The 8,465-nt window shown below is 41.8% G+C and overlaps 1 long non-coding RNA gene across 1 annotated transcript in view; it reads right to left on the bottom strand.

Annotated features, from left to right (window-relative positions):
* Positions 1-8,465, bottom strand: part of LOC117951406 — a 16,281-nt gene that overhangs the window by 1,924 nt on the left and 5,892 nt on the right. The window contains exon 2 of the long non-coding RNA XR_004658171.1: positions 4,394-4,399. This is a non-coding gene — a long non-coding RNA (uncharacterized LOC117951406). The remainder of the gene's footprint in view (positions 1-4,393; positions 4,400-8,465) is intronic.

Below are 8,465 nucleotides of genomic sequence, written 5' to 3'. Positions count from 1 at the left end.
TTTTGGAAAATGGCTGCAATGAAACAAAGAGTGAAAAATTTAAAGGGGTCTGAATACTTTCCGTACCCACTGTATGCTATATTAAGTTTAGTATTAAGCTTGTCATTTCTGCATCACTAGTGCCATTTTTTCTACTAGCGGACTGATCCTCCAAGTGTGTGCACTCCAAGTGTGTGCACGCTTACACGCTTACGTTGGTCTCTATCTTCTCATTTAACGTTTATGTAATTATTTCAGGAGGTGGAACTACTCCTTTAAGACCAGGCAACTCATGCTTATGTTTAAGGTACCGAAAAGATTTGGTTTAGCAGGAAAAAATATAACATTAAGCAGAAGTGTGAAGAACAGGGAAAATGTGGATATAAAAAAGGGATAACGAATAAAAGATAGAGGGAATACAGGTAGCACAACTAGAAAGACAGGAAGGAAATAAAGACATAAAGGGGAGGATGAGCAGAAAGGGGAAGGAACTGAGTAAGACGGCGATAAACTGGGATCTGACCTCAAGCAACTGCATCGCTGAGCTGCTGTCTGTCTGATTAGAGCTTGTGCACACTGAGTGTGGAACCAAGGACACCACAGTGACAGACAAAACTTGAAGGAGTAATAATTAATCCATAATCCTTATTGACCTCTCGGGATATGGTTAGAATTGCTACAATGTTAATAGAAAAATCTGTTGCAGTGTGAGTCTGCTTTTTCACTGCTAAGTATCAAAAGATAGCCAGCGTAGTTGAGTGTCAACTCATGCAGCTAAAGTATATTCTGACAACAGCGGCCAAAACACCAGTTCTGGCTCTAAACTATTTGGAGTAAAAAATATGATTTAAATTTATAATATATATATTTTTTGACATTCATTACACTGTAATACTGTTTATGTTTCTATTTCTATAACAACAGGAGTTTAAATTTGAATCTTAACACATTTATTGTCCTTTTCACAAATAACAATTGCCCCAGTCAAACGTTTCTAAACCCACCCGTGATTCTGGCCTGTCATTTATTATCAGTCTCACATGAACAGACAGTCATGCAAGTGAGCTGTTGACAGATCTGTTAGGTCAAGCTAATATACTAACAAAACAGGTGGTGCTAGAGTGACTACTTACAGGACCATCTGACAAACTATTGCAGCATGTTAGCCCATAACTAGTCTCTCATTTCCAGAACTGTTTCAGTGCTGCAGTATGGTCCAATGCCTATGGTTCCAATGTCATAGTCAAGACCACCTAAAGCGAGACCAAGTCATCACCAAGACCAGAGAGTATCAATACCGAGACAAGACCAAGACTTAGAGGGGTTGAGACCAGGACAAGGCCAGTGAGAGTCCTACACTGATAAATGACATGATAAAATGTGGACAATGCTAACCATAGGCACTCTTTAAATTGATCTGAAAGATCCAAATTCCCATAAAAAACCCTGCCAAGAAACAAATTAAGATTCTTCTTCTCCTTGTGAGAAATGCCTTGATAAATTAATCAAAAGAGAGTTGTCTTGACTGGCCTGGAAAATACAATCCTGAGTCCTCTTTATCTGAGACTGAGACAAGACCAATTCGAAAAGGGGTCTCTTAACCGGAATGAAGACCAAGAGCGATCTTGAGAACTACAACACAGCTCTTCTGGGATAATTAGAAAAACGCTTTGGGTTGTTTATTTCTTTAAACCAATCACAACCATCCCGGCAGCGCTTTGTCCCGGCTCCACCAACTGTACCCTTGCAAAATAGATACTGGAGATAGTGAAAGGGGAGGGATGTCAGGCTTTAATCCATCATATATAGTACATCCATTGAGACAGACTAACCTGTAACTGCTCTAAACTATAGATAGTGAGACTTTTGTTTTTACCAGAGACAGTGTGATAAATATTATGTTTCCCTTTGAGTTTTCATATTGCCCTGATTAAATCTTTACACTTTGTCATTTATCTGCGCTTGATGATGTTATGTTTTCAGAAGTGCCTGAAACAAAGTTATTATGTTAAAAGCTTTTCACTGGACCATGATTTTATACAATGCTTTCTCCGCGGTGACTGCTTGCTTAACTTGGCTTTGTTGTGAAATCATGTTGAGACCTGGAATATGAAGTGGCAAAGGTACAGGGAGAAGAAAAACATAAATAAGAGATAAATACAACATAGCAACAGAATACACAGATGAGAGGAACAGAGTAGAAAGCAGAGAATGAGAAAATTAGTTTAAAGTGTAAGCAAATGCTTTTGACAGATCATTGTAGTCTTCTTCATCTTCACTGGAGCAGCTCATTCCTCCTCCTCATCCTGCGTTCTCTTCCTGTCAGTTCCTTCTCTTCACTATCTTGTAATTACTAGACAGACTATATGACAGCTTCTTCCTTTCATATCACATAGAATCAACAGAGATATATTTTTTCCTACAACATATCTTTGTTTTAACACAACAAGCCAACCAAAGTCTGTGCCCTTCTGTTGTCTTGTTTTGTGCATTTGTAATGCTTTCTTTTCTGGCTATTTACAAAATGGTGCAGTCCGGTGACTTTTGCACACAGACGGTCAATGGCAGCAGCGTTCAGTTTGGTGACAAAGACAACATAAAAATTACCCATTACTACCCATCCTAATGTCAGCCATTTTAACTTTTAGATATTGCTGTCATATTTAGGTCACCATATAATGTCTTAAAGTTTACTTTTGTTTTCAAATGACCACAAGCAGAGTCCTTTGCACCGTCTTTAGCCATTCACAGCACTAATATCTTAAAAAATGAACCGTAAAATGCGTTTCTGATTATTAATTTCTGCACAACTAATGTCTGATCTACTTGTAAAATTCCATTCAAAACATGCCAATCAACCAAGAGCACATTTCTCTCCCATCCCGGAATTCTATTTTGGAGTCAGACACTTCTCCGCAGCGCTGTGGAGGAAGGTCTGGCAATGCAAGACTGGTACCGGTCTAGCAGCCACAAAGTTCCCTGCATGTTGTGAACACATGCAGACACTTTCCTGGAATGCTTGTGTGTCTGTGCAATCAACACAAGTTGTTTGCAGAACATCTTGAGCCTCTCAAGTGCATTCACCTGCAAAGTGGCATTCCTGGCATACTCTATGTAGGACATCTAATTTCTCATTGATATGGCGGCATGTGTCACGTGGCTTTCTGCTGTGAACTTTGTCCAGCAGAAAGCCAAACTTAGCAGGAGAAAAGCTTAAAACGCAACTCACTAGTTAAACTACTACAAAGTTAAGTAGCATGTAACAAGTTAACTAGCAATTAATATATTTGATAGCCTATTTTTCTTTGGCAATGAAAAAAAATACTTTTTATTTTTGTTTTAATATTGTTTCTAAATGCTTAACTGATTGAAATTCTTATTGTCGATTAACGGTTACGCAGTTAATCATTAACATCTTTTTTTTAAAGATTATTTTTGGGGCATTTTTAGAACTTTATTGACAAGACAGCTGAACAAATGAAAGAGGAGAGAGAGGGGGTATGACATGCAGCAAAGGGCCGCAGGTTGGAGTCAAACTGGTGCCCGCTACAATACTGTTTTGGGGCTGCTGCTGTATTTGGTGGCTTAATCAATTGTTTAAAATCAGTTAGTTGGGTCATAAATAGCAGTTCCCTGACTGTAAAGACCTAAGGTTTGATTCTCATTGGATTTGACATCTTCAGGTTGAAGAAAATATTTGCCAGGGTGCCCTTTAGAAAAATGTCGGGAAATTTTGTGAGAGCCTGTATCCAAAATGGCTGCCGTCAGCCATGCTGGAAATTACCTTTTTAACAGTTTTGCCCACATTGCTGCATAATACATTGTTTCTAAATCTATTTGTATCAAAAAAATTCAAAAATGATGTAGATTTATTGATGTTACCTATTTCCAAATTCAAGATGGCCACAATTTTTCTAACACTTCTTACTGGTATAACATATCTCTAAAGTTGTCTTCTGCAGTAATTCTGCATACCTCACTCCCAATCAGACAGCCCCAAATCCAAGTGATGTGCGAACACACTATGTCTAATGTTTAGATTTCCACAGTTTAATGTCACCGGAAAATTCATTTGTGCACTGAGCCAATCAACATTATTCACTAGTCCAAAGAGAATTTTATCATTGTGAATGTATGACAGCAAAGAGATAATGTTATGTGTAGAAGTTATCATTGATATTTAGTGTCAATTAAGTTAGTTGGCTAGCTAACATTAGTTCAACATCAGCACTTTCAGAACCTTTTGCAAATGACATCATGTACCAGCATGTCTGTTGGATTAAGCACATCCACCATACACATTTAATGCCAGATGATTCAATGCATCTCCAGAGTGCATCACTCTCAGAGGCAAAGAATTTGTTCTTTAGACATGTTGATTCTGTCATCTTTACTGAGTGTGAGATCCGTTCACTAAAGTCTCTTTTGGCAGATTACAAACGCGTAGTCAGTGAGTATGGCTGTACAGTGGGCAATATGAAATCATCATTAATGAGTTTCAAGAGAAAATTGGCTTCAAAGAGAGAAGTGAGCTTAACAAAGCGAGTGGGTCAATTATGTAGGGGGAGGAGTTGACTACACTGCAGTCTCATCCTTGGCATCAGCAATGAGCAGCTCCTCCAGAACTTGGCACCATGGCTATCAAAGATGATCAAAGACACACCTACTGTTCCCTGGCCATCTTGCATTGATAATCTTGAGGAAGATGAACATTTGTGTGAGTTGCTGTTAAAGCTTTTGACTTGGCTAAAACAACCTCTCACTGTGAAGAGCAAGTTACTCTTGAAAAAGAAGGTGTTGGAGAAGGTGAAGATCAAATCTGAGGCAAGAGAGATCCTGGGACAAGTGGGTGAGAGTCTGGAATTAAAACATAAAGTCAGAGCGGATATGAAGGCATTTGGCCTCTCCATAATTTATGTTGAGTGTGCAGATGTGAGACCAGAATTTCCAAATGGCACAAACTGAAGAATAAGAGTACAATCCGTCTCCCACTTGATGATGATGCTTTGAATCTTAATATGGAAAGGACAAACACTACCTTGCATATTACCAGCTCCATTAAAACCTGCAAGAGCATTGTTCTCCCACAAAATTCCCTACATTTTTTTGAGGGGGAACCCGGCTAATTTTTTTTTAACCTTTATAGATGACAAATCCAGTGAGAAACAAACCTTCACTCTCTATAGATGACCCAACTAAATACCATTATGTGCATTATTAGATCCTGAGCATGTGTGTGTATTTCAGGCCTGTGTGTAGTGATTACTAACAGAGTGTAAATTGTAATTTCCCCACTTGGGGATCAATAAACATTATACATTATTATTAATTAAGCATTTTGATTGCAGTTATCATAATGCCAATGAACATTGTGTGTCTTAATAGAAATGTGTTGACATGCATGACGTGTTTAAGATGTGTAAGATATTGCAGCACCAGTAGCTAGCGATGGCCAAATGAAGCTTTTTGAACCAGTGTCTTTATTTTCGTAGCCCACAAGATGGCGCTCTTGGTTTCTTGGTATATTCTCAACTAATTGTTAAACAGAGAGAGTCATCTAGTGGACTCAGATAATAAAGACACTGGTTCACGAAGCTTCATTCGGCCATCACTACCAGTAGCACATATTTGTCGCAACTGTGAAAAAAATACTGTAGTCTCAGTCTACATGTGTTGTATATGTGTGGCTTTTGTGTGAAAACAGCGATTAGTTCCCCCCTCTGTCTGATAGAGTGTAAGCCTAGTTTGTTTCCTCCCTTATCTGGCTGTGGAACAGGCCTCGCGGGATAGAGATTAAGAGGGACAAAAATAAAGAGATGCTGCTGAATAAAATCCACATTGAGGTCTCCCCTACAATATGCTTTTGTGGAGATAGAATTTAATTTTCATTTATATTATATATTTTGATTTAGTTTTGTCCAACAAAATGCCAGATGTGTGGAAATGTGTAAATATAGTGCTTTTGTGGTACACATATTGTGTTTGCTAAGACAGTCTGCTGAAAAGTTGGTACTTGTCCTCTTTCAAGCAAATGTGTGACATGCAAATGTGTGTTGTGTTGGGAATAATATATGCACTTAATTTAGGTATGTGCCCTAAGCTCAATGATATATTGGTAAAACATTTATGAAATGTATTTAAAAGCTTTGCATACCACAAAAACTGGGCTGGTTTGACTGTAATTATGTGACTCCAAAATCATAAATAGCTTTGCAAGCACTGGCAAGCAAAGATCTTCATATATGTAAGCTTCTAGCAAATGGATGTGATGCAAGAAAGAGCAGAAAGTGACAGTCTCTACTCCTGCGTAAGTGACAGGGCACCTGAACTACGTTGCGTGATTAGCTATCTAAACTCATCCGTTGCCACCGATCTGTTGGGTTAGCAGGCGGTAATGGGCCCACAAGTACCACATACCAAGTTGATGCACGGCTGCCAGGTCAGGCAACATAATGGTTTATGAGACATAAAAAGGCAAGAGAGAGAAACAACAACAACAACAACCAAAAGACTAAAAGCACAGAAATACAAATGAGTAATTGAATTTGTGATTTTACATTTAGATATTTACTACTATGCAAGTGAGTAGGTGTATATGTGTGTATGTAAGTTGTGCATTTCAAGAGTTTTTTTCAAATGAGCGTACCAATAGTGATGGCAAAATGAAGCTTTCTGAGGAATTTTCTTTATTGTCTGAGCCTACTAGATGGCACTCTCTGTTCAACAAAGGGTAGAAAGCCCACTGAATTTGCCATTCTTTGATCCTTTTTCTCTAAAACAAGAGTAACATTTCATGGACTCAGAAAGTTAAATAGAAATGGTTCACAGAGCCTTTTAAAGCTTCATTTGGCTATCACTAGGTACTAGTTCCCATGGGGCTACTTTGCAGTACTTCAGAGGGTTTGTGGGTATGATTTGTTTATTTATCTATTTCTAATTTATTCTCCCTCTCCGGGAACCATCACCTTATCGTGGTGGAGAGGTTTGTGTGTCCCTGTGAACCTGAGGGCTGTGTTTTCTGGAGCTTTGTGCTCCTGGTAGGGTCTCCCATGGCAAAGAGGTCTCAGGGGAGGGGCCAGACAAACAATGGTTCAAAAACTCTAATGGACGATAAAGGAAGGGATAGAGGGTCCCTGCCCGGTGGAAGCCCAGGGCCCCCGTCTGGAGCCAGGCCCAGACGGTGGGCTCGTGAGCGAGCGCCTGGTGGCCGGGTTTGCCACGGAGCCCGGTCGGGCACAGCCCGAAGAAGCAACGTGGCACTTCTCCCTCCAGCCCATGGGCCCACCACCTGTGGGAGGATCCAAAGGGGTCGGGTGCGCTGTCATATGGGTGGCAGCGAAGGTGAGGGGCTTCGACAGACCAGACCCGGGCGGCAGAGGCCGGCTCTGGGGACGTGGAATGTCACCTCTCTGTGGGGGATGGAGCCGGAACTTGTGTGGGAGGTGGAGCGCTACCAGTTAGGTCTGGTGGGGCTTACCTCTACGCACAGTCTCGGTTCTGGAACCGTACTCCTGGATAGGGGTTGGACTCTGTCCTACTCCGGAGTTGCCCATGCTGTGAGGCGCCGGGCGGGTGTGGGGATACTCACAAGCCCCCGGCTGAGCGCTGCTGCGTTGGAGTATACCCCGGTGGACGAGAGGGTCGCCTCCCTACGCCTGCGGGTGATGGGGGGGAAAACTCTGACTGTTGTTTTTGCGTATTCACCAAACAAGAGTTCGGAGTATTCGGCCTTCTTGGAAACCTTGAATGGAGTCCTGTATGAGGCTCCAGTAGGGGACTCCATAGTTCTGCTGGGGGACTTCAACGCACACGTGGGCAACGATGGAGATACTTGGAGAGGCGTGATTGGGAGGAACGGCCTCCCTGATCTGAACCAGAGTGGTTGTCTGTTGTGGGACTTCTGTGCTAGTCACGGATTGTCCATAACAAACACCATGTTCAAACATAGGGATGCTCATAAGTGTACGTGGTACCAGAGCACCCTAGGCCAAAGGTCAATGATCGATTTTATAATCGTTTCATCTGATTTGAGGCCGTATGTTTTGGACACTCGGGTAAAGAGAGTGGCAGAGCTGTCAACTGATCACCATCTGGTGGTGAGTTGGGGCAGGGGATGGGGGAGGACTCTGGACAGACCTGGTAAGCCCAAACGGGTAGTGCGGGTAAACTGGGAACGTCTGGAGGAGGCCCCTGTCCGACGGACTTTCAACTCGCACCTCCGGCGGAGCTTTTCGAGCATCCCTGTGGAGGCTGGGGGCATTGAACCTGAGTGGACAATGTTCAAAGTTTCCATTGCCAAAGCTGCGTCGGCAAGCTGTGGTCTTAGGGTCTTAGGTGCCTCAAGGGGCGGTAACCCATGAACTTTCGGTTGGCACAAACCGTTCGCCACCTCAGGAGGGGGAAGCGACGAACCATCCAAGCTGTATACAGTAAGGATGGGACGTTGTTGACCTCAACTGGGGAGGTAATAGAGCGGTGGAAGGAGC

Source organism: Etheostoma cragini, chromosome 10, assembly GCF_013103735.1.
Source record: "Etheostoma cragini isolate CJK2018 chromosome 10, CSU_Ecrag_1.0, whole genome shotgun sequence".
In the NCBI taxonomy this organism is placed as follows: domain Eukaryota; kingdom Metazoa; phylum Chordata; class Actinopteri; order Perciformes; family Percidae; genus Etheostoma; species Etheostoma cragini.
This window is presented reverse-complemented; position numbering and strand designations above follow the sequence as displayed.